The sequence below is a fragment of the Leptopilina heterotoma genome, unplaced genomic scaffold (assembly GCF_015476425.1).
Source record: "Leptopilina heterotoma isolate Lh14 unplaced genomic scaffold, ASM1547642v1 Lhet_36, whole genome shotgun sequence".
In the NCBI taxonomy this organism is placed as follows: domain Eukaryota; kingdom Metazoa; phylum Arthropoda; class Insecta; order Hymenoptera; family Figitidae; genus Leptopilina; species Leptopilina heterotoma.
The window spans coordinates 1,562,379-1,589,162 of record NW_025111040.1 but is presented as its reverse complement, the minus strand read 5'-3'; the positions used below and the strand labels follow the sequence as shown (position 1 = coordinate 1,589,162).

The following is a 26,784-nucleotide window of genomic DNA, read 5'->3' as shown; positions in this document are numbered from 1 at the left end:
TATTTCGAGTATCTGCTGCATATCACTCTCGGCGAAATGGTTCTGTATCTTCACTTCTCATTCTCTTCTCTTTCGCTTCCCTTTTATATCACTCTCACTTCACATTCAATTCACTTTACTTTCTCTTCACATACAATTCACTTCACTCACACTTCACTTTCACTTCATATTCTCTTCACTTTAACTTCACATTCAATTCACTTTACTTTCACTTTACTTTCACTTTATCACTCTCACTCTCACTCTCACTCTCACTCTCACTCTCACTCTCACTCTCACTCTCACTTTCTGTTCACATTCAATTCACTTTACTTTCAGTTCACAATCAATTCAATTCACTTTAGTCTCATTTCACTTCACTTTCACTTCACATTCTTTTCACTTCACTCTCACTTCATTCTCACTTCACATTCAATTCACTTCACTTTCACTTTTGTCTCACTTCACTTTACTTTCTGTTCACATTCAATTCACTTCACTTCCACTTTAGTTTCACTTCTCTTTACATTCTCTTCACTTCACTTTCACTTTAGTTTCACTTTACTGACTCCTCTCACTTTCTTATTGAAAGTGAAAGTGAAGTTAAGGTTGCCACAAATCATCAAATTCAAGGAAAAGTCAGCGATTTTTATTAAATTACAGGGCTCGAACCAGTAAAACTATTTAAAAATACGGACTTTACGGAACAAAAATGAAAAATTACGAACCAATTGCTGACAAAAATATAACCAGTCCAATTATTATTTTTAAAAATTTTTAACTAAAATTCTTCTTTAAATTAATTATTTTAAATAAGTTTTGAAAAAGTTCTTTGACAATTTTCAAATTCATTTGTTTACAATATTCAATTTTAAGAAATTTCAATTATTCGTAAATTCTTCAATTAAATATATATTAGAAAATAAAAACTTTAAATAATATAAAAAAAAATTTAATTAAACTTTTAAAAAAAATTAATTCCACAGAATTGTTAGTTAAAAGTATGAAAAATTCAAATTCTCAAAGATTTTAATCTAAAACCTTTTCAAAATTCAATTATTTACAAAAATTAACGCTATAACGATTTTTATAATAAATATTACCTAAAATTATAAATAAAATTAATTTTTAAATCAATTTTTATTAGAAATTTCTATGAGAATTCAATTATTTAAATACAAAAATAAATAATTTATTAAATAATTGATTATATATATATATATAATAAAATTTTTCTCCGAAATTCAATTATTTTCAATAACTTAAATAAAATTCTTGGCAAAATTTTAATTATTTTCAAAAATTTTCCTCAATTCAGTGATTTTCAATATCTACTATTTTAATAAAATTTCTCAAAAGAATTCAATTATTCAAAAAAATTATAGTAAAATTCTACGCAAACATTTAAATTTTTTTTATAAATAATAAAAATTTCACAGGAAAATGTTTCAAATTAATATCTTTCAAAATTTAATTTTTAATACTTTTCTAAAAATTTTATAGAATTAACTTTTTTTTAAAAAGTTTAATTGAATTTTTTAAACATTATTTATAGTTTCTATTTTCTAATATATATTTAATTTAGCAAAATAATTGAATTCTTACAAAGAATTTTTGTTACAATTTATTTAAATAATTGAAATCCTGTGAAAAATATTATTATTGATGAAAATAATAATTGAATTCTTGCAATGAATTTTATTTCATTTCTTTTAAATAATTGAAATCCTCTAAAGAATTTTATTATTTATGAAAATAGTTGAATTCATGAAACGAATTTTATTAAATTTTCTTTTAAATAATTGAATTCTTTGGAGAAGTTTTATTAAAATAATAGATTTTGAAAATATTTTAATTTCAGCAAAGAATTTCATTATTTGTAAAATGTAATTGAATTTTTGCAAAAAATGTTTAGAAATAATTTCATTTTTCGAGGAATTCATTAAAAATTGTATTTAAAAAAAATTACCATCTAGGAAAAATTTTATTATTTATGATAATAATTGAATTCTTACAACGAATTTTATTACATTTTTTTAAATAATTGAATTGATGTGAAAAATTCTATTACTTATAAAAATAATTAAATTCTTGCAAAGGTATCGATTAAAATTTTTGTAAATAATTTAATTTCTTTTTGAAAAATTTTATTGAAATCGATCGATGTCTTCATGTTTTATAAAAATATTCTTAAAAGTTATTGAATTTCAAAAATAGTTTTAAATTTGAATTTTTTTAAAATCTTAATTTCCACGAGAAAATAATAATGATTAAATATTTATTTAAAAAAAGAAGTTATTGATGTTTTCGAATAATTCGTAAATAAATGCAATAGAACCTTTTTTTGAGTATCTAATATTTTCTAGATTAGAGTGAATCAGAATATTCCTTGTGTATGCTCAGGGAGAGAGGCAAAAATTTTGTCTGTAAATCAGGGAAAAGTCAGGGAAAATAAAAATTATTTTTTTGTGGCAACCATGGAAGTGAAAGTGAAGTGAAAGTAAAGTGAAGTTAGACTGAAGTGAAAGGTCTCAATTTTGACATCCTCAGAAAAATTGCGTTCCTACTATTAAAAATTATATCGAAATTTGCTTCATATTCACTTTGTGCGAGAGAAGTGAGAATATTCTTACTTGAAAATTCAATGTATATACTTTCTATATGAAATCTCTTTTGCTAGAATTTAATTGGCCACATTTCTTCAAAAGAATCCTTTTGAATATCAAGCGAAAATGAAAAAGAATTTTGTAGAATTAAAAAAAAAAATTATACTTTTTTTTCCAACTCTTTGCGCGTCTACTGGCGAGACTTTAGTTTTCGTTAATTTATTTTTTCCTTCTCTTCATATTTTTCTCTCTCATATACACACGTTTAAAAACCGTACACAATAAAAGCGCACATTCTTCTGGAAAGTTGAACGCACACCTACACCAAGAAGTGAATATTAAACCGTGAAATAATGATAGGGGGAAAAAAAGAGAAGACCGGGGATAGGAGACCCATAGAAAAAAGGTATAGATATATATATAGTGAAAAAAAAGAGTGAGCCTTTTATGCATATCGTATACGAGAGAGAGAAAAGCTCACGTTCAGCGAGTCGGACCGCATGACGACAGACGTAAAAATCGCGAAGTGAACGTTTTCTAACGAATAACTCTTACGTTAGTTCATCTTCCGTAAAGATGAGTCGATCTTTCATGAAGTACACAGTAGCTGGAATTAATGGGTATTGAACGAAGCACTCTATCTCTCTCTCATATAATAGCGATTTAAAAAGAATATTGTTTCTTTAAAATAGAAAAAAAATATGTAGCTTCTTTTTTTAGGAACACTTATGTGAGATTACTTGAAAAATAATTTGAAAGCTCTTTTGTTACAATCCATTGTAAAATTTCGGTTTATTAATAATTCAGGGCTCGGATTGTGCGATTTTTTCGACTTTTTTTCACATTTTTCAATTAGATTTCTCTTGACAAATTTTAATAAAATTTTTAAGAATAATTGCATTTTTCGAAAAATCTGATGAGAAAATTGAATTAAAAATAATTAAAATTCTGCCAAGAATTTTATTAAAAATTTTGATAATAATTGAATTTCGGAGAAAAATTTTATTATTTATAAAGATAATTAAAATATTGACGAGAATTTTTATAAATTTTTAAACCTAACTGGATATTTGTGAAGAATTTTATTTAAATTATTTGGAAAAACATTGAATTGTTACTCAAAGAATTTCATTAAAATTTCTTAAAATATTTTAATTATTCTTTTAAGAAATTTAATTAAAAATTTATTGAAAATAATACTTAAATTCTAAAAAATAAATTCTAGCAAAAGTTATTAAAATAATTCAATTTCTTTGTTAAATTTCAATAAAATTTTTAAGAATAATAACTTTTTTCGAGGAATTCCATTAAAATTGTATTAAAAATAATTGAAATTCAGCATTGAGTTTTATTATTTATGAAAATAATTGAATAATATATGAAAATAATTTGTAAATAATTGAATTTCTGTGAAATTTTTATTATTTATGAAAATAATTAAATGTTTGCGTAGAATTTGATTAAAATTTTTTTTTTAACTAATTGAATTATTTTAGGAATTTTTATTAAAATAGTAGATATTAAAAATAATCGAATTGAAGAAAGTTTTTGAAAATAATTAAAATTTTACCAAAAACTTTATTGAAATCTTTGAAAATAATTGAATTTCTGAGAAGAATTTTACTACTTTTGAAAAATTATCAAACAATATTGCAATTTGGTAAATTCTATTAAAAGAATAATTGGAATTTTAAAGGATTTTAATTATTAATATAAACGCGATTTCTTCAAAATTTTAATAAATCGAAAAAAAAGTCATATGTTGTTAAAATGTTAAAAATAATTGTACAAAAATTTAAATGTTATTATTTTTTGTATGTATTTGAATTTTTGGAAATTTGTATTTGAAAATATTGAAAATAATTGAATTTTAAAAAATTAAAATGCAAAAAATTCTTAGAATTACTTTTTACAAAAATATTTTAATATAATTTTTATGAAGCTAATTTTCATTAATTGCCATTATTTAAATTTATACTTGAAGATTTTTCATTAAAATTTTTGAGAAATCAATTATTTTCAATATTTACTATTAAAATTCTTTTAAAATTTATTTTCAAAAATTTTTATCAAACACTTTGAAAATAAAAAAAATTATTTTCAATTTAATTTTACAAAATTTCAATTATTATTAAAACTCTTTTTTATTCTAAAGTTTGAAAATTTATTTAGTATTTAATATTTATATAAATAGTTGAATTGTTTCGAAGAAATTATTAAAATTTTAGAAAATAATTGAATTTTATGGAAATATTTGAATTCTTCCGAGAAATTCAATTAAAAATGTTTTGAAAATAATTTAATTCCTGCAAAGAATTTTACTATTTATAAAAATAATTGAATTCTCGCAAAGAATTTTACTATAGTTTATAAAAAGAATTGAATTTGTTTCGAAGGACTTATTATGATTTTCGAAAATAATTGAATTTATTCGAAATATATTAAAATTTTTTAAAAAAAAATTAAATTCTTCCGAGGAATTCAATTTCAATTATTTTCAAAATTTGCAATTAAAATTCTTCAAAAGTTGATTTTTAAAAATTTTTATAAAACGCTTTTTAAAAAATCAATTATTTTCAATCATATTTTACAAAATTGCAATATTTATTGAAATTTTTTTCAATTGTAAATTTTGAAAATTTAATTAGAGAAATTATTAAAAAATAATTTTTGAAGATTTGTCTATAGTTATTTTTCACACACTATATATAAAAATCGAAATAAGTTTCATATTATACTAAAAAATTTTTAAATTATTGCAATATTTGGAGAAAAAAGTCGAAAAAGTCGTAATTTTTGAAAATAAGTTGAAAGAAGTCGCATTTTTTGAAAATAGTCGAAAATTTTATAATATCCAAGGGGCCGTACACATAATACGTCACGCGATTTTGGACCCTTTTTAACCCCTCCCTCCCCCTATGTCACACTTCGTCACAAATCTTGAACCCCCCCTCCCCCCTACGTCACGTCACACACGTAAATTTCACTGTAAATTTTATACATTGGACAATATATATATTATATCTTACACTATAAATTATTGAATCGCAGTTAAAAATACCTGATTTAGAAGCAAAAAGTCAGTCACTAATTCAAATAGTAATATTTTTTTTCTGACAATTAGTTGAAAATAACTGATGTTTCAATACAATTGTTTTTGATTGATTCAATTAGTCACGTTTAACTACCTATACATAGCACCGAAACTTTCCTAAAAATTTACTAAAGATTTACTCGCAATTAAGCTTTGAAATATTTAAATGCAAAGTTTAGTGAAAATTGTGTAAAGATTTAAATATCCCACTTCAATAAATGTGTAGCGCGAAACTTTCCTGAAAATTTAAGTTAAATTTTCAGGAAAATTTTCACGAAAGTATAGTCGAAAATGCAATTCAAATGTTCAGGAAAGTTTCAAGCTATATTTTTAAGAAAATTTGACGATAGACATTTATTGGAGTGAGAAATTTAAATCTTTACACAATTTTAAAATAAACTTTGCAAGTAAATTTTTCGAATTATGCAAGCAAATCTTTAATATACAATATTTAGAAAAATTTCGGTGTTTTGTGGATAATTTTTCAGTTATTTTTAACTGATTCAGAAGCAAAAAGTCAGTCACTACTGATTGTCAGTTAAAACCATGATTTTTAACTGATTCAAATTAAGAGAATATATTATTTATCATCATATTATAAATAATATGCCAATAGATGTTAAACAGGTACATAATAGATATTAAATAGTTTAAAGCATTTTTAACTTGTTTTATTTAGAAAAAGTGACATTGTCACATATAATTTCTTATAATCTTTGAATTTAAAAGATTGTGACGTAACACATGAGTTCACCCCCCCCTCCCCCATGTCACACTTAGTCACAATTCTCAGACCCCCTCCCTCCCCCTAGACACGTGACGTATTATGTGTACGGCCCCCAAGGTCTGTATATTGTGAAAAAAAAAAATTGTCGCCAAGTTGAATTTGTAAAATTTAGCGTCTTGAAAGTATAAAGTCAAGAAGGAAAGAAGAAAATAAAAAAATAAATGCAGTTCAACTTCAATCAGAATACGTCCTGGGAATATTACTTTTCGAAAGTTCAGTGTGCTCGATACTCTCTTTAGGTTTCTGGCATTCAATTTGGAATGTTGGAAACATTCTGTGTTAAACTCCTGTCAGATATAGAAGACAACTTTTGGTATGAGCATATATGTGTAGAACGGACAGACACTCGTCGTCAATTTGTGTACATATACCCCCGACTGTCGAGTGCGACAACTAGTATAGGTGCAATGAAGATGTTGAATGTAGATGCATTCTACAAGAGGGTATAACGAGCTCGAACTCGACTCTTGGGTCGATGGCTGATGGTTTCGCCTTACCCTCTCGAAACGACCCACCTCTTTCCTGTCACTCTTGCATCTCTCTTTCTCCCCGCTCGTTTACCTCCATCCTTTTTCCCTCCCTCTCTTTCCCCAATAAAGCTCAAAACGTATACATACACTACATATCTATGCGCAAGCTTCCAGAGAGAAACACTTTGTCCTCAAATCACGTGGAGATATGAGCCAACGACACTCCACAGGGGGTTTTAAAAAAAAAAATCATTTTCACATCAGATTTACTTTACAAATATTTTTTATCATCTCTTTCAGATATTTTCATTCGTCAAGAGTGCGTGTATGTTGCTCTTGCTATTGATAGAAATTTTTATGTACATATATACATAGCCCATCAACAATTGGAAATATTGACGCCTATTTGTTTTGCTGATGAAAGTTTGTAGAAAGAATATATGCAAGTTCGTACATGACAATAAAAGAAAATGATGTTCAATGCAGAAACACAAGCAAAATATTTCCTTATTGTGAAATTCAAAAATTGTAATACTCTGCAAGAAATACTCTATTTTTCTTTATCGAAATAACACGTCGTCGTTTCAAATAAAAAAACAGCGAATATTGAAAAGAAACTAAACAAAAAATGATTGTAGAGAAAAATATATTTTAAGTATACGACAATAACGGGGACAGAAAAATATTTCATTTTACGATGTTTTTAAATTGAAATAGAAAAATAATAAAACGAATACATTCGAACATAAGCTCTTTTTAACAAAACTCTGATCCAACGTTTCGAAAATTAAAAGATTTACGACTTTTACAGATCTGTTTAAATACTATTTAAATAATTTTAATTTTTATATTATTATTTTTAACCTGAATCTGTATTTATAAAATAGAATTCGGTCATTTCGAAGAAAAAACAATTTAGAAAATCATGTCAAAAATTTAAAAAAAAATTTGTTAAAATTTCAATTATCTTTACAAATAATAAAATTCCCCAAAATTGAGTTATTTTAAAAAATTTTCCAACAGAATTCAATTATTTAAAAAAATGCTAATAAAATTCTACGCATATTACAAATTTTTTATAAATAATTATTTTCATAAATTATAAAATTTTTACGTGGATTCAATTATTTTAGTAAGTAATAAAATTCTTTTTAGAGATTCAATTATTTTCATAAATAATAAAAATCAACGTACAATTTCCATTATTTTTAATTATTTTAATCGAATTCCTCGAAAAGTGTAATTAAACTCAAATTCATTTTTAAATTTTCGTCAAAATTTCAATTATCCTTATAAATAATAAAATTCTTTTTCAAAATTCAATTATTTTTAAAAGTTTTAATAAAATTCTTGTCAAAATTTCAATTAATTTTAAACATTTTTCTGAATTTAATGATTTTTAGTATTTACTAATTTAATAAAATTTTCCAAAAGAATTCAATAATTAAAAAAAAGGTTGATGAAATTCTACGCAAACATTTAATTATTTTCATAATTAAAAAAAGTTCACAGGAATTCAATTATTTACAAATTTTTTATATTCAATTATTTTAAAGAAGTAATAAAATTCTCGTCAAAATTCAATTATCTTTATAAATAATAAAATTCTTCTCCAAAATTCAATTATTTTCAAAAATTTTAATAAAATTCTTGTCAAAATTTAAATTAGTTTTCAAAACTTTTCTTGAATTTAAGGATTTTCAGTATTTACTAATTTAATAAAAGTTTCCGAAAGAATTCAATTATTTCACCAAATGTTAATAAAATTCTATGCAAACATTTAATTATTTATACATAAAATAATAAAAATTTCACAGGAATTCAATTGTTTATAAATTTTTTATAAATTTCTTCGCAGTAATTCAATTATTTTCATAAATAATAAAACTTATCGCAGAATTTCAATTTTATTTTTAATATAATTTTAATCGAATTCCTCGAAAATGTTTAAAAATTGTATTGAAATTCGTCGAAAGAATTCAATTATTAAAAAACTTGTTTATAAAATTCTTCACAAAATTTCAATTTTAAGAAACATTCATTCATTCAATGAATTATTATTTATGCTTGTATTAAAATAATTGAATTCTCGTAGAATTTAACAAAAAATTGATTTAAAAATGAATTTCTGTTAAAATTTTAGATGATAATTGAATAATTAAAGCAATATAGCGTGAATTTTTAGAAATAATTGAATTTTGAAATTAATTTTTTTTAAAAAGTTTTATTGAATTTTTTAAATATTATTTGATGTTTTTATTGTCTAATTTATATGTATTTAATTGAAGAATTTACGAATAATTGAAATTTCGTAAAATTGAATAAAAATAGAAGAATTTTAATTAAAAATCCATTAAAATAATAATTGAATTGAAATGATGAAAATAATTTTAAAGAAGTACAATATTCTTCTAATATAATAAAATAATGATTTTATCTCTGGACTATTTTTGTATAAGTTATGAAAAAAATTCATTTATAGTTTTAACTAAAATGTTCTCTTATTTGACTCGGACTGGTTCGAGCCCTGAAATCACTTACTTTAAGTAAATAATAATTTGTTTAAGAATTGGTTAAATGATAATATTGTTTTAAATCGGCATCTGTAAAAGTTAGTAAATAATAACACCAATCAATTTAAACAATAATAATTGTAACTATTTTCATTTTAGAGAAATTGTTGTTGTTATTCACCTATCTTTTTACACAATTCACCTCATAAGTTGCAGGCTTTTTTCCAAATTTTACAATAATTACCGAATTTTATATAAATATTTAAAACAATATAGGTATTACAATATTGATTTAGCATGGAAAATAGAATTATAAATAGTTTCTATAAAATTTCCTCTTTTTTTTTTAATAAATGTATATACATCGATACACTATACAAAATTTGTCGGAAATTTTATTTTTCGTCACGTTTATTTGACGTAATAATTTTTTTTTTCAGGCTCACACGATGAGTATAAAAATAAAGTAATGTCCTAGGGGATTTACAGTTTTTATGAACAATGTGATATCATGCGTTTTTATATTTACGATCCACTTTTTATGAGAACCTGTATTTTCGGAGTTTCGAAATTTAATGCACCTCTTCTTTCAATGAATTGAGGTCACCTCTGGTAAATTCAATTTTCCCCGACAAAATGAAGTTTCGTTGCATAAAAAACAAAAGACGAATAAACTAAATAACCATTGAAAAGGGTAAAAAAAATTCAATGATGAAAATTTCAAAGAAGAAATTACTGTATGTTTAAAAAAAAAGAAATGTTTTAAATTTTACGAACGAAAAATTATAGAAAATATTTTTTCAAAATTAAAAAAAATTTTTTTTTCCATCACAAAATTTTCCGAGAAATTTGATTAAAATTTTATTAAAAGTAATTGAAATTCTTCATTGAGTTTTATTATTTATAAAAATAATTGAATTCCTCAGAAGAACTTTACTATTTTTTAACATAATTAAATTTCTGCAAAGGATTTTATTACTCTTGAAAACAATTGAATTTCTGCGCAATAATTTGTAACTTCTTCAAAATTAAATTTTTGTTAGTTTTAACTAAAATTTTTCTATCAATCTATTATTTTTAATAATTTTTTAAATAGTTTTTTGAGAATTTTCAAATTAATTTGTTTTTAATTAAAATTCATTTTTAAATCAATTTTTATTATAAAATTCTACTAAAATTCAATTATTTAAATACAAACAATAATTGAATTATGTTGCGAAGTAATTTATAAAAAATTTATAAATAATTGAATTCCTGTGAAAATTCTATTAATTATGAAAATAATTAAATGTTTGCGTAGAATTTTTTCAAATTTTTTTTTTTTTTTATTGAATTCTTTTAGAAAATTTTATTAAATTAGTAAATACTAAAAATCATTAAAATCAGGAAAATTTTTGAAACTAATTGATTTTCAAAGAAGAATTTTATTATTTATAGAAATAATTGAATTTTGACGAAAATTTAAAAAAGAATTTGAGTGTAATTACATTTTTCAAGGAATTCGATTAAAATAATAAAAAATAATTGAAATTCTACGTTGATTTTTATTATTTATGAAAATAATTGAATCCCTAAAAAGAATTTTATTATTTACAAAAATAATTAAATTCACGTAAAAATTTTATAATTTATGAAAATAATTTAATTATTGCGAAGAAATTTATAAATAATTGAATTCTTTTGAAAAATTTTATTAAAATAATTGAAATTTTGCCAAGAATTTTATTAAAATTTTATTTAATAATTCAATTCCAGAGAATTTTATTATTTCTAAAGATAATTGAAATTTTGCCAAAATTTCTTTTTAATTTTTGAACATGTAGTTGAATTTCTACGAAGAATTTTATTACTTTTTGAAAATAATTGAATTTCTGCAATCATTTCTAATTTCTCTAAAATTCCTTCAAATTATATACTACCATTTTACGAACTTTGCGGACCTTTTTTTAAAAAAAAAACTAACTTTTACGGAATTGAAACAAATTTACGGACCTTTACGGGATTTACGGACCTAGTTCAAGCCTTGTCTAGATTACATAATTTGGTAGCAGTTTTTTCACTGCCTTAAATTCAAGGGACTAAAAGGATCGTTTTCTAAATCGATGACTCTGCGATGGAAAGTTGCAATTTCATTGGGAACAATTTCAAATTTCGATAAATTAGAAAATTCTTTTATATATATAAATGGAAAGGGGGAAAAAAGTGAGCGCTATTTCGAGTGAAAAATTTCATATCGCAAAACTTTTGGAATCGAATTCTGGATAGCCAGAGGTCTAATCATGATGTCAGTTATGGTACATAAAGTTTTTATTGGTGAACAGAAGTGAGAGAGAGTGAGAGAGAGAGAGAGAGTACAAAACCGTGTCGCTTAAACACGGCTGAAGTAAATCGACTGCCTATGGCATCCATTTTCTAGGAAAAAAGACCGTGGGGGTGAGCGAGAGAAAGATTAAAAGTTTTATTCGCCCGTAGGGTGTAGGAGGCGCGCGTGTTTACCGTTTCGGGGCGAGAGATTCCTATCTCTTCTCTCTGTCTCACTCTCTAGTTCGTCGGATTCACCTCGACGGGTATTTGCCCGAGTAATCTTTTTATCCGTTTCCACGCTTCGTACGGAGACTGCAACGAAGGAGCAATATCCTTCGCTGCCAGGCGCTTACGCTCGCTTTTCCCTCGGGACGTTCGTCTCCCTATATAGGACCCTTCTTTTTTTCTCCTTTTTTTCTCCTTTTTTCTCTTTTTCTTCTTTTTTTTTGTCTATATCCGCTGTACCCAGCCTCTCAACCTTCTTCCGCTTTTCTTCCTCTTTGCCTAGAGCTCACACTCCCATCTACCTATCAAGTCTTTTTCCATTTTTACTCGTGCACGGTTTTTATTTTTCTTTCATTCTAGCTGTACACCGACGACGACGACGACGACGACGACGCCCGGATACGAATTAAACTGAACGGACCATCCGGCCTCTCACAGGATTTATTCTCTCTCACTCTTTTTTATTTTTTTTTCTTCTCTTGTATTGTCGACACACGTGCAATAAGAAAAATCAAATTTGTTACTGGATCGCTTCGAATTCTCAAGAGTTTTTCCGGATCAAACATTTCTTATTCGTTCGAAAAATATTTCTCGATATTTTCAAGTTAGTACTTGCACTCGATAGGAAGAGCAAATATTTCGTTTTCTCAGAGGAAATTTATCAGGGTTGCCACAAAAAAATTAATTTTCCTTTTCCCTGACTTTTCTCCTGATTTCCATACTAAATTTTTACTTTTTCCCTGAGCCTTTTAATAATATTCCGATTCACTCTAAAAATTATTAGATACTCAAAAAAAATTTAATTATTTACAAAAATTTTTTAAAAATCCTTCTCAAGAATTCAATTATTTTTTTTCAATTTTTCACATCAATTCAATTATTTAAAAAAAATGTAACAAAATTCGTTGTAAGAATTCAATTATTATAAATACTAACATTTTTCCTTGGATTTTAATTATTTTTAATACAATTTTAAATGAATTCCTCGAAAAATGTAATTATTTTCAAACATTTTTTGCAAGAATTCAATTACATTTCGCAAATAATAAAATTCTGTGCTGAAATTTAAATATTTTCTAAATCTACTATTTTAATAAAATTTCTCAAAAGAATCTCAATTATTTAAAAGAAATGTAGTAAAATTCGTTGCAAGAATTCAATTATTTTAATAAATAATAAAATTATTCACATGATTTCAATTACTTAGAAGATATGTAATAGAAATTCGTTGCAAGACTTTAATTATTTTCCTAAATAATAAACTTCTTCACAGGATTTCAATTATTTTTAATGCAATTTTAAGTAAAATCTTCGAAAAATGTAATTAATATAAAAATTTTTATTAAAATTCTTCGAAAAAAATTAAATGAACAATTATCAATTATTTTTAATAATTTTTGCAAAAGTTTCCAGAGAATTTTCAAATCGATTTGTTTACAATTCAATTTTACGATATTTTGATTATTTAATTCAGAAATTCTTCAATTAAATATATCCTACAAAATAAAAACTTCAAACAATTTCAACTTCAACAATTTCCAAAAAAATTCAATTAAACTTTTAAAAAAAATTAATTCTACCGCATTTTTAGTTAAAAGTATCAAAAATTCAGATTTTTTAAGATTTTAATATAAAACCTTTTTAAAATTCAATTATTTCTAAACATTTACGTTATAATGCTTTCAATATTCAATTATTATCTAAAGTTTTAACTGAAATACATATTTAAATCAATTTTTATTAGAAAATTCTACGAGAATTCAATTATTTAAATAAAAAAATGAAAAAATTATTGAATAAATTAATGTTTCTGAAAATTGAATTCTTATGAGGAATTTTATCAACAAATTTTTAAATAATTGAATTTTTTTGACGAATTTCAATAAAAACTTTAAGAATAATTACATTTTTTGAGGAATTCGGTTAAAATTGTATTAAAAATAATTAAAATTCTATGATGAGTTTTATTATTCATGAAAGTAATTGAATCTCTGTAAACAATTTTATTATTTTTAAAAATAATTAAATCTCTGTAAAAAATTTTATTATTTTTGAAAATAATTGAATTATTGCGAAGAAATTTATAAAAAATTTGTAAACAGTTGAATTCCTGTGAAATTTTTTATTATTTATGAAAATAATTGAATTTTGAAAAAGAATTTTATCATTTTTAAAGATAATTGAAATTTTGACGAGAATTTTTAAAATTTTTTGAACATAATTAAATTTTTTGCAAACATTTGTAACTTCTCTAAAATTCAATTTTTTTTAGTATTTTTAACTAAAATTCTTCTATAAATCCATGATTTTTAATAATTGATTAAATACCTACCTATTATATTAAAAAATTGAATAAAACTAATTATGAATTCTTCAAATTTAATTTTTTCCACTACTTTAATAAAAATTCCTGACTATTCTACTTTCCCTGACTTTTCCCTGAATTCCCTGATTTCCATTACCTGTGGCAATCGTTTATTAAATTAATTATTTTTAACTGACTAAAATTTAGAAAGTGTTGCAAACCCTTTCAATTAAATCACTTTTTGCCCTGGTCAATGCTTTGTGATTGCAAAAAGACCGAATTAATTTTAGACATTTAATTCTGGACTAATTCGGAATGATAAAAACCAAAATTGGTTGAGAGTAATTTCAGATTTAGTTACACTGTCCGAATTAATTTTCAACTAACAGAAACTAATATCCAATGAGAAGAACCAGAGTACAAATCGAATTGTTTCGAATAAATGATGAATTAAATTTTCTTGTATAATTTAATATTAATTTATAGAATATGATAGCAATACTTATTTACGTTCGTTTTTTAATAAATTATAGAAAATTAATAATAACTCACAGTAACCAAATAGTACTTCTGTATCGTATGGAATCAGATATTTACCTGAAACAGAAAAGAAGAAATTCGATTATTCAAATGTATGACAATTTTAACATAATATAAAAATTTTACGTCTACATTATGATTCATTATTTAAACACAATGATTTATTGATTGTACAATAATACTATTTGTTATTTATAAAATCTCACTCCAAAAGGAGGTCAAATCGTTACTTGAAAAAGGTGTAATAATTCTCTTGTACAAAAAAGAATAATTACTCCTCAAATAATAAAAAAGAAAACTTGTGTGTTTTACTAAAAAGAAACATGAATGTTTCGAATAATATTTTTATTTTCTAGTTTCCAATATTTTTTTCTCCCTTTTTTTTCCTTTCTCCCTTGTTTACGACTTTTGAGTACCAGAAATTCCTGCACGTGCCTTGTAGTGTGATATATAGTGCAGTTGAAAATAAAAACCGAAGAAAAAGAAAAATTTGCCGAAACGCGAGAAGAAATCAAGAAGCTTGGAGAGATGTCAAGAGGTCACGGTCGCTAGAGCTTCTCAACGTCTTACTTTTTCTCTTAACGGATATTCTTCAAGACTTTCTCTTATATTCTCATGATTCCGATCAGAAAATTTTTTTTCCCAACTTTGAGTAAATCCATCTTTTTTATTCATTCTCCATTTTACATTTCCATCAGTTTTACATAAAATTTTTATATTTTTGAAGGGGGAATCCATTTTTTAAGAAATTTATTTACGTTTCATAAAAGTTCTGGGCTTTGAGTCAAATTTTAAATTCATAAAATTTCAAAGGGATAAATCACAAATGAATCGACACTCCGAACACAATATATTTAATCAAACATAATTTTTTCTTTGTTATACAATCAACCAAAAATTAAACATTAAAAAAAATTAAATTTTGATTCAATACATAATAAGTTTGATTTAACAAAAATTAGGTTTAATTCAAACATTTTTGTTTCGTTGGCCTCTTAATTTTAAGATAAAAAAAAAAAAATTTTCTCAGTGTAAAATTTATTTTGTATCATAAAAAAATATATTTAGAAATTGATATTTAGAGAGAAGAAAATATTTTTTTGCTCCTCTCTATAAACAAAATAAATCATAGATAAAAATGAAAGTTTTCTATCTTGGTTTCATGTTAATATTCATATCGCAAATTAAGACCTCTTGCCGCATCAGCAAAAACCACTCTGTAACGTCATAAAGTCACTGGTCCGAGGAACATTGAATTTAACCAGAAAATTGAGTTTCTCGCTAAAACTTTAAATAGTGTTAAGTTTATACTCCAACTAACAATTTAAACTGGATACTCAACTTTGAAAATTACATTCGAAATAAATAATACAATTATCCCAATAATTTTTCCAAAAAAACATATATATCACTAAAATCTTTATTTATTTCCCTTTTTTTGATATTCAATAAAAAAATTAAAAACTTTCAAATTTTTAGATAATTAGAGAAAAATTGCAAAAAAATTATTTTTCGACTATATTGTATTATTCTCCAGTATAAGCCTTTCATAAACTCATTTAAATATATGTTTCCTTTATCGTGAAAAGATAATGAGTGTACAATATTTTGGCGAAGGTTCAAAACTCGTAAGGCTGAAACTTAGAGCAGTGAAGTAAACTTTATAGGGTCAGACGTGTGGAATGAAGTAAATTTTCTTCCACGATGTTTTCTCTTCTCTTTCTCAGTTTTTCAAAACAAAATACTTTTTTTTCATTCATTTTAAATTTCACATCACGAACGCGCGATAAAACTCGTGACAAATAATCACAATATTATAAGAAAAAAATAACGAACTCTTATTATCGAGAAGATCATTCACAATTTTTGGAGATGATTATCAAATTTGGTCTATTTTCATAAAATTGGAGTTTTTTTTATTAAAGAAAAGCTTTTTCCGAAACACGGAGATACTGAGAATTGTATCTTGAAAAACGACGGTGATCTTATAAATATTTTTACAATTTTTTGGAGTCGAATATCAAATTTGGGCTTTTTTCATCAATTTAGAAATTTTTTTTATTAAAGAAAAACATTTTCGAAACATGGAAGTACTAAAAACTTTTTTAGAATTTATTTACGATTCATAAAAAAATTTGTCTTGTAAAACGACGCTGGTCTTGACAACTTCTCTTAACAATTTTCGGAGGCGATTATCAAATTTAGGCTTTTTTTTCATCAATTTGAAGCTGTTTTATTATAAAGAAGAGCTTTTTTTAAAACATGTAGGTTTTCAGAACTTTTTTAGAATTGATTTCCGATTCAGAAAAAATTTATTAAGACTTGAAAAACGACGGTGGTCTTGTAAGTTTTTTTAAAACAATTTTTGGAAACGATTATCAAATTTGGGCTTTTTTCATCAATTTTGAATTTTTTGTAATAAAGAAGAGCTTTTTTGAAAACGATTAGGGAAGAGTGGGGCAAACCGGACCCCCCTCAATATTTCCGAAATGACGAAATTGGAAAAAGTGTTGTTTAGTATACCTTATTTTTTGAATCTGACAGTTTTAGCTTGCGTTTGTGCGACGAAGGGAGCAAAAGTTTTTTTTTTAGTTTTTTCTACAATTTTACGAATTTTTTCTTAAGGAAATTCTGAGGAAATCGTGTAATGTTTCCAAATATTAGGTCTTAGGTTTTGAAGGTACACACCTCAGGAATATTTACCACCAAAAACTTTGATGAATTTGCAAAGCGTTTCTTTTTGACAAACATTTATTCTCAAAATGGGCCTGTGGGGCAAACCGGACTGTTTTCGGTGGGGCAAACCGGCCATAGGATATTTCCACTAAATTAAAGTTTCATAAAAATTATTTTTAAATAAAATGTTTCTTTCATTAAAATATTTACTTACAATGAAAAATAATTGTCTTCCAATGAGAATTGGACACTTTAATATTGTTTCTCTGTTAATGACAAACATTTTTATTTTTTTATTAAAAAAAATATTTATTTAATTAAAATCAAATTTGGGCATTTTTCATCAATTTTGAACTTTTTTTTAATAAAGAAGAGCTTTTTTGAAAACGATTATCAAATTTGGGCTTTTTCATCAGTTTTGAACTTTTTTAATATAAAGAAGAGCTTTTTTCGAAACACGGAGGTTCTGAACTTTTTTTAGAATTATTTCCGATAAAAAAAAATTGTATTCTGAAAAACGACGCTGACAATTTATTTTTAACAAATTTTTGGAGGCGTTTATCGTAATTGGGCTTTTTTCTCATCAATTTGGAGCTTTTTTATTAAAAAAAAAAGCTTTTTCCAAAACACAGACGTAATCAGAACTTTTTTAGAATTTATTTCTGATTCAGAAAAACATTGTATCTTGAAAAACGACGGTGGTCTTGACAATTTTTTCAACAAATGTGTAGGAATTTTAATAATATTTTCCAAATATTTACTATTTAGTGGGAAATATTTCTTCTTTCCTAATCTGAATTAGTTAAAAATATCAACTTTGAAAGCAGAAATCAGTAAACTGTTTGTTGACTAATTATATCGAAATTTTGATATTTCCAATAATGATTAAATATATTTATTTAAAAAAGAAGTTATTGATGTTTTCGAATAATTTTACTGATGAAGAAATTCGTATCTAATAATTTTTAGAGTGAATCAGAATATTCTTTAGGGTCAGGGAAAAGGGAAAATGTCTGAAAATCAGCATCAGGGAAAAGTCAGGGAAAGACAAAATTAAATTTTTGTGGCAACCCTGCGGATTATTGAAAATAGAAGGAGATTTTAGGAAAATATTATCCTTCGTGTCAATCGTTGTGTACATTTTATCCAGTGTATACAGAAAAGTCTGATAGGAAAAAGGAAAACAGCTTTCTAAATTTATCTTCTTTATATCGCTTCAATAACATCGGATATTCTTTGCCGACAAGAACGGGTCTCTTCTTTTGTGTTCGGTTACTACGGTCTTCTTTTTTCTTTTTTCGTTTCTCTTTTCTCCGTTAAAGAAAAGAAACTGTGTACAAGAAGCGCTCATAAATTTAATCACTTCTAAGGGTGGACGCTCCATTTACGATGACTACTACGAAAACGACAACGATGATGATGCTTTGAGCCAAAACGATAATTTCATCTCTTGGAAAGGGTCAAAAGTAGAAAAAGCCATTTCCACCGATTAGCTTTTCGCTCGTAAATCTTTAAAGCTGTATGAGACCGTCAGCGTACACTTTTCCAGGATTAAAGGGATATTGCGCAAGCAGAAACCGATATAAATGTGCATGTGATGGAGGGAAAAGGGGGAAAAAAAATTAAAAAACCGGAATTCATTTCTGAATTTGTCTCCTCGGAATATGGGGGAAGGTTGAGACTAGAGAGGTAACTTATATTGTACAGGATGTGCGCCATTCCTTCAGTGCCGACGTGCAATAACGACACAGATGTTGTCTCTTCGTCATAAATTTATATTACGACATTATACGATCCACATTCGTTTCCATTCTCAGAACATTAAACTGTCGTAAATTTTTCATATCAAATGTAACTGTATTTCATTTTTGATTTCACTTTCATTAGAGTAGAGTGGGGTGAAAAGGACACTTTTTTACTTTTTAAGCTATAACATCGAAATTTTGAAATTTACCAGGGTTGCCACAGGTCAGGGAAATCAGGGAATTTAGAGAAAAGTCGGGAAAATCAGGAAAAAGTCAGGGATTTTTATTAAAAGGACTGGAAAAAATTTAATTTTTAGAATTTAAAAGAAAATTCTGAATTTTTGGTATCTTTTTTGTTTCTCTCACAAACTATGAAACTACCATGAATTCTAATACAAAAAAAACCTTCAAAATTTCTTTCTATTTCTAACCAGAATGAATTTTTTATAATATTATTTAATTATTTCAAAAGTTTTAACGCAATTATCTTGATGAATAATAAAATTCTTCACAAAAATTCAATTATTTTTAGGGATTTAAAAAAAAATTCTTTGCTAAATACAATTACTTTTAATAAATAACAATATTTATCACAAGAATTCAATTATTTTTAAATATTTTAACGTATATCTCGTCACGAATTCAATTATCTTTATAAATAGCAAAATTTTTCGCCAAAAATTCAATTATTTTTCAAAATTTTTTTAAATTTAAAAATCTTTTAAAAATTCTTTGCAAATAAATTTTTTGCAATTCAATGTTTTTCAATATTTACTATTTTCATAAAATTTATCAATTAATTTAATTATATTGAAAAAAATTTTTTGATACAATTCTACGAAAACATTCAACCATTTTCGTAAATAATAAAATTTTATTCTGAAAATTTTTATTAAAAGTTGACGAAAGAATTCTATTTTAAGAAACATTCAATTATTCAATAAAATTCGTTGCAATAATAATCTTTTAATAGGTCTACGTGAATGTTGGATTTACTTCAATAAAAATAAAATAAATTAAATTATTTTCATAAATAACTTTTAAATCATCAATTATTTTCAAAAAATGTTAAGTAATTCTGCAAAAGAATTATTCAATTATCTTAATAAACAACAAAATTCTCCTCATAAAATCAATTATTGTAAGAAATTTTAATTAAATTCTTTTCCAAAATTGAATTATTGTGATAAATAATATGAAAATTAATCACAAGTACCTATTCAATTTTTTTGAAAAGTAATAAATTACTTTGCAGAAAATAAATAATTTAAAAAATTTTTTTTAAATCCTCGTCAAGAATTAAATTATTTTTATAAATAGGTAGCAAAATTCATCTCAAGAATTTAATTATCGTCAAAAATTCAATTATTTAAAAAACAAAATTTACTAAAATTTTTCACATGAATTCAATTATTATTCAAATTCTTCAAAAAGTTTTCAATTATTTTCAAAAATTGTTATAACATTCTTTAATATAATAAATTTCAGTAGGTATATTTAAATTAAATTCTTTAAAAGAAATTAATTATTTTCAATAGTTGTTAATTAATGATTTAATTAATTAATTAATTTTAATTATTCGTAAAAATTAAATTTTAAGAAACATTCAATTTATTTAATAAATGATTTATTTTTATATATAAATAAATAATTAAATTTTCGTAGAATTTTCTAATAAAAATTGATTAAAAAATGAATTTTGGTTAAAATTTTAGACAATAATTTAATATTAAGAGCATTATTATAAAATAATAATTTTATCACTGGTTTATCTTTAATTATTATAAAAAACATCAAGAAATCAATCACTCCGAGTCTTCGACTCGGAGTAATCAATTTCTTTATGTTTTTTATTAATATATTCTTATAAGTTGTTGAATTTGAAATTTTGGAAAAATTTTAATTCCTACAGAAAAATAATAATTAAATATTTATGTAAGAATAAAGTTATTAATGTTTTGGAATAATTTTACAAGAAAAGAAATTCTTAAATAAATATATTTAGAACATTTTTCTTAGTATGTAACAGGAATGGCTTCGAAACTATAAATAAAAATGAAAAAATAATTTAGTTTTGGTGCAGGAATCAAAACTTAAATTATGTTTTCGTGCTGGCAACGAAACTATAAGTTATAAAGAGTTGCATATCAACAATTTTTAATAGTAATTGATTCTCTTTCTGAATTTTTACTCCAAAAAGTATAATCAATTTATAACACAAAAAATTGTTTGCTTCTTAGGTAGCTTTCTTAGGAGCGCGTCACATGATTCTAGTTTCATCGAAATTCGTTATTTCTTTCCAGAGTACTGCTATCTTTTACTAGATTTGTTCTAATTTGAAATAATCCAATTATTAACTATTTATAGTATAGTGGAAATTGGGTTGCACTTGCCCTTATTAATAGCAATTAGTTGTTACTGAGTTATCGACCAAGCCAAGTTGTGCTAATTATCAAAGGAGGTATACCACTAAAGTTTCTTTAAGTCTTAATTCTACTTTCTTTCTCAATTTATTTTCTTCATTTTGCGCTCAGTTGCCAAAATTATTGTTGGATTTTAGTATTTACTTTTAAAATCATTCAATTTACCGATATTTAATCAGCAACGAATTAATTAGTGTAAAAACTAAAAACAACAAAAATTACAGAATTTTCTTATGAATTCTAAAAATTTAATTTTCCAGTACTTTTAATAAAAATTTTTCTTTCCCTGACATCCCTGATCAGTGTCAACCCTGACTAACTGATAATATTAATTCAAAAAGTAAAAACACTTAGCACATATTATAAAATTTCATTACTCAAAGCATTAAAGTTTCAAGTGAAAAATTGCAATTCGAGAGAAAGACATCAAAAGGCAGAGCAGATAAAAAAAAAGGGGGGGAGGGAATATTTGCCTTTCTTTTACACAGAGAGAAGGCTTTTTTCGCAAAAAGAAAAAAAGAAGGGAAAAAAACTACTGGTCTCCCTTTATCATTCTTGGAGGATTTTTTTCCTCTTACTTTGCCCATATTTTTCAGAGCGTAACGTCGACTATGGCAATAGAAACTCGCCCTGGGCAATGCAGCATACAGCACGTGGGTCTCGCACCGAATCTGCGAAACAATGCAACCACTCATACTGGACCCCCCTTCTACGCCTCTCTTTTCTCGTTGTGTAAATTTTACATGCGCATACGTGTAACACACTCACGCACTCTCGCGATTCGTTACGTGTGAGGCGAGTGGGTCCTTTGTTGTTTTTCTACAAAGGATTTAAGCATCGATTAAAAGCAATCTCGACGAACGAAAACAAATACTCGACACCAAACATTGGTCCAATCCCTTCACTATACACGTAAGCAAACCGAAGCGCAACTACATACTGGCTAGAACCACTTTTTATATATTGCGGGACAAAAAACAAAATTCTCAAACAGTTCAAAAAGAAATGAGAGACCAAACAATGTTTTTCAAATTCAATAAGTCAACTTTTTTTTATTTCGGATAATCTAAAATTGCGACCCTCTTGTAAAGCAAAGTTAACTGTATAATTTCTTTACTACTTTTATGTCAGTATTATTCTTCAGATTCCAAGGAATGATTGCTACGAGACTACTACGCAAGGTTTCTACAAGCTTTCTGTAAAAATTTGCTACTACAGGGTTGCCACAAGTCAGGAAAATCAGGAAAAGTAGAATTAATCAGGGAAATCCGGAAATTCAGGGAAAATAGAATTGGTCAGCGAAATCTGGGAAAAGTCAGGGATTTTTATTGAAGTAATAGAAAAAATTAAATTTGCAAAATTCATAATTGCTTCTATTTAATTTCTTAATATTTATTTAATAAATTATTTAAAATCATGGATTTATAGAAGTATTTTAGTTAAAAACCCTTAAAAAAATTGAATTTTAAAGACAAACAAATGTTTGCAGATATTCAATTATGTTCAAAAATTTTTAAAAATCTTCGTCAAAATTTCAATTATCTTTAAAAATAATAAAATTCTTCTCCAAAATTCAATTCCTTTTCATAAAAAATCAAAATTTCACAGAAATTCAAATATTTACAAATTTTTTATAAATTTCTTCGCAATAATTCAATTATTTTCATAAATAATCAAATTTTTTACAGAGATTCAATTATTTTCATGAATAATAAAACTCATAATAGAATTTCAATTATTTTTAATACAATTTTAATCAAATTCCTCAAAAAATGTAATTATTTTTGAAAATTTTATTAAAATTCATAGAAAAAATTCAATTATTTAAAAATTTGTTTATAAAATTCTTTGTAAGAATTCAATAATTTTCAAAAAAAATTTTAAATTCTAGTTAAAACTTCAATTATTTTTATAAATATTCAAATTCTTCTCAAAAACTTAATTATTTTCAAAAATTTTAATAAAATTCTTGGCAAAATTTCAATTATTTTTAAAAATTTATAAAAATTATCATCTAAAATTTCAATTATCTTTATAAATATTCAAATTCTTCTCTGAAATTTAATTAGTTTCAAAAATTTTAATAAAATTCTTGGCAAAATTTCAATTACTTTCGAAAATTCAATTATTATAATAAAATTCTTGGCAAAATTTCAATTACTTTCAAAAATTCAATTATTTTAATAAAATTCTTGGCAAAATTTCAATTACTTTTGAAAATTCAATTATTGTAATAAAATTCTTGGCAAAATTTCAATTTCTTTCGAAAATTCAATTATTTTAATAAAATTCTTGGCAAAATTTCAATTACATTCGAAAATTCAATTATTGTAATAAAATTCTTGGCAAAATTTCAATTACTTTCAAAAATTCAATTATTTTAATAAAATTCTTGGCAAAATTTCAATTACTTTCGAAAATTCAATTATTGGAATAAAATTCTTGGCAAAATTTCAATTACTTTCAAAAATTCAATTATTTTAATAAAGTTCTTGGCAAAATTTCAATTACTTTCAAAAATTCAATTATTTTAATAAAATTCTTGGCAAAATTTCAATTACTTTCAAAAATTCAATTATTTTAATAAAATTCTTGGCAAAATTTCAATTACTTTCGAAAATTCAATTATTTTAATAAAATTCTTGGCAAAATTTCAATTACTTTCAAAAATTCAATTATTTTCATAAAATTCTTGGCAAAATTTCAATTACTTTCGAAAATTCAATTATTGGAATAAAATTCTTGGCAAAATTTCAATTACTTTCGAAAATTCAATTATTATAATAAAATTCTTGGCAAAATTTCAATTACTTTCAAAAATTCAATTATTTTCATAAATAATAAAACACGTCGAAGAATTTCAATTAAATATTTTTAATAAAATTTTAATCGTATTATTCGAAAAATAAAGTTATTCTGAAATATATTTTATTTAAAATTGTCGAATGAATTCAATTATTTAAAAATTTTGTTAAAAAACATTCTTTATGAGAATTTAATTCTGAGAAACATTCATTTATTTATTAATTCATAAATATACCTAATCGCAGAATTTCAATTATTTTTAGTACCATTTTAATTAAATCAGTGTAAATAATTAAATTATTCCTTTGAATTTACATAAAATTCTTGAAAAAAATAAAGTTGTAATGTAAATAGATGAATTTGAAAATTCTTTAGGAATAATTGATAGCCTGTGAGGAATTTTATTATTTAGAAAAATAATTGAAGTCCTGCAACGAATTTTTATTACATTCTTTTTAAATAATTGAAATCCTGTAAAGAATGTTATTATTTATGAAAATAATTGAATTTTTGCAACGGATTTTGTTACATTTCTTTTAAATAATTAAAATTCTGTGAAGAATTTTATTATTTATGAAAATAATTGAATTCTTCAGAAGAATTTCGTTAAAATAGTAGATTTTAAAAATATTTGAATTTCAGCGAAGAATTTCATTATTTGTGAAATGTAATTGAATTCTTGCAAAAAATGTTTGTAAATAATTACATTTTTCGAGGAATTCATTCAAAATTGTATTAATAATAATTTAAATCCTATAGGAAATAATCTTTAGAGTTTAGACTCAGGGAAAAAGTCAAAATTTTGTTTGGAAATCAGGGAAAAACAAAATTATTTTTGTGGCAACCCTGTATTAATAGAAATTTTTATTTTCCCTAAAAAATAAGTAGTACTTTTTATATTTTTTTTCGTACAGATCAAATACAGACTTCTTTTGTAAATAAAACAGGAAAGAATTTTTTTTTTGAAACGGAAAATAGGGGGAAAAAAGAAGAAAACCAGTAGAAGAGAGTGAAATTGTAAAAACACTGTTTACATGAAATCGGTACCTATTTTCTGTTAAATCAGTTGATAAAACAGAACACGTCTCAGTGATCGATATCCCGACGATGTTTGTCTACGTTGGAATTTCGATATAATCCAGTGAACAGAGAGCAGTGCAGAATAGCTGGAATACTTCCGGACGATCGAAAAACGGAAGACAGATTACCTATTTTCTCTATTGTTCTTTTATTCCTGACGATTTCACTACAAACAAGTTTATTTCTTCCCTTCTCCCATCCCAAAAAAAAAAAAACACTTTATAAAACTTGAATTCTTCGACAAATTTGAAAAATTACTGCACCTATTGAACTAATGAAATTAATGCTTTTTTCAAATTTCGTATAAAAATAATACAAACGAATGCTAGTTATTTAATTTACGCACTGCACAAAAGGAATGTAAAGTTCAACATATATAAATAATTAAAATTCTTTTCATTTTTCCAGGTAAAAAAAAATATTGAAAATCTATAATATAGAAATGAATAAAAAAGAAAGGGAAAAAAAAATGTGTGAAAGATAAAATTTCCCCAATGATTTCAATTGCTCCTCGACTTCAACACAGAGGTAACTCTCTCTCTCTCTCTCTCTCGATGTTGGTACACACAAAGCCTTGCTGAATTTCAGAATTTCACGGATACGAGGACTTTTCAGGAATTTTCCCCGGAAACGTGATTCTACTTTGAATTCGTAACATTCGGGAGAAAAAATCAATTTTAATGCCAGCCTCGTGCAGAAAAATAGGTATAAAAAAAGGGAACTCTTTCAGTGTCTATTGTTCTGATGAAAAAGTTAACATTTCAAACGAAACTTTGTTAACTGTTAAAAATTCAATATTTCAGTTAAATCGAGAATAAATGAAACAAAAAATAATATTAAATTTTCTATTTTAAATGTATAATTTTTTTTTGAGAGAGAGAATATTATTTTTGAATAAAATGGTTTTCGTGAAAAAATAGAATAATTTTCCCGTATGGGGGAAAGTGGGGCGAGAACTTGTACCCTTTTTTTCGTGATAGATACTTTTATTTTTACTCTCATTTCATCCCTCACGTAAATTTTTTTTAGCAAATTCCCCCTAACTATGATAAAAACTAACAGTGTTGAAATAAAAATTTAATTTTGTTTTTCCCTGATTTCCAGATAAAATTCTGACTTTTCTTCTCACCCTAAAGAATATTCTGATTCACTCTAAAAATAATTAGATACTTGAACAATGTTCTATTACATTTATTAACGAATTTTATTAATATAATTATAAAATCATTTAA

General features: G+C 24.4%; 1 protein-coding gene across 11 annotated transcripts in view; it reads right to left on the bottom strand.

The window, feature by feature from the left end:
* LOC122505580 (Down syndrome cell adhesion molecule-like protein Dscam2) overlaps positions 1-26,784 on the bottom strand; it is a 359,000-nt gene that overhangs the window by 204,678 nt on the left and 127,538 nt on the right. The window lies entirely within an intron of this gene.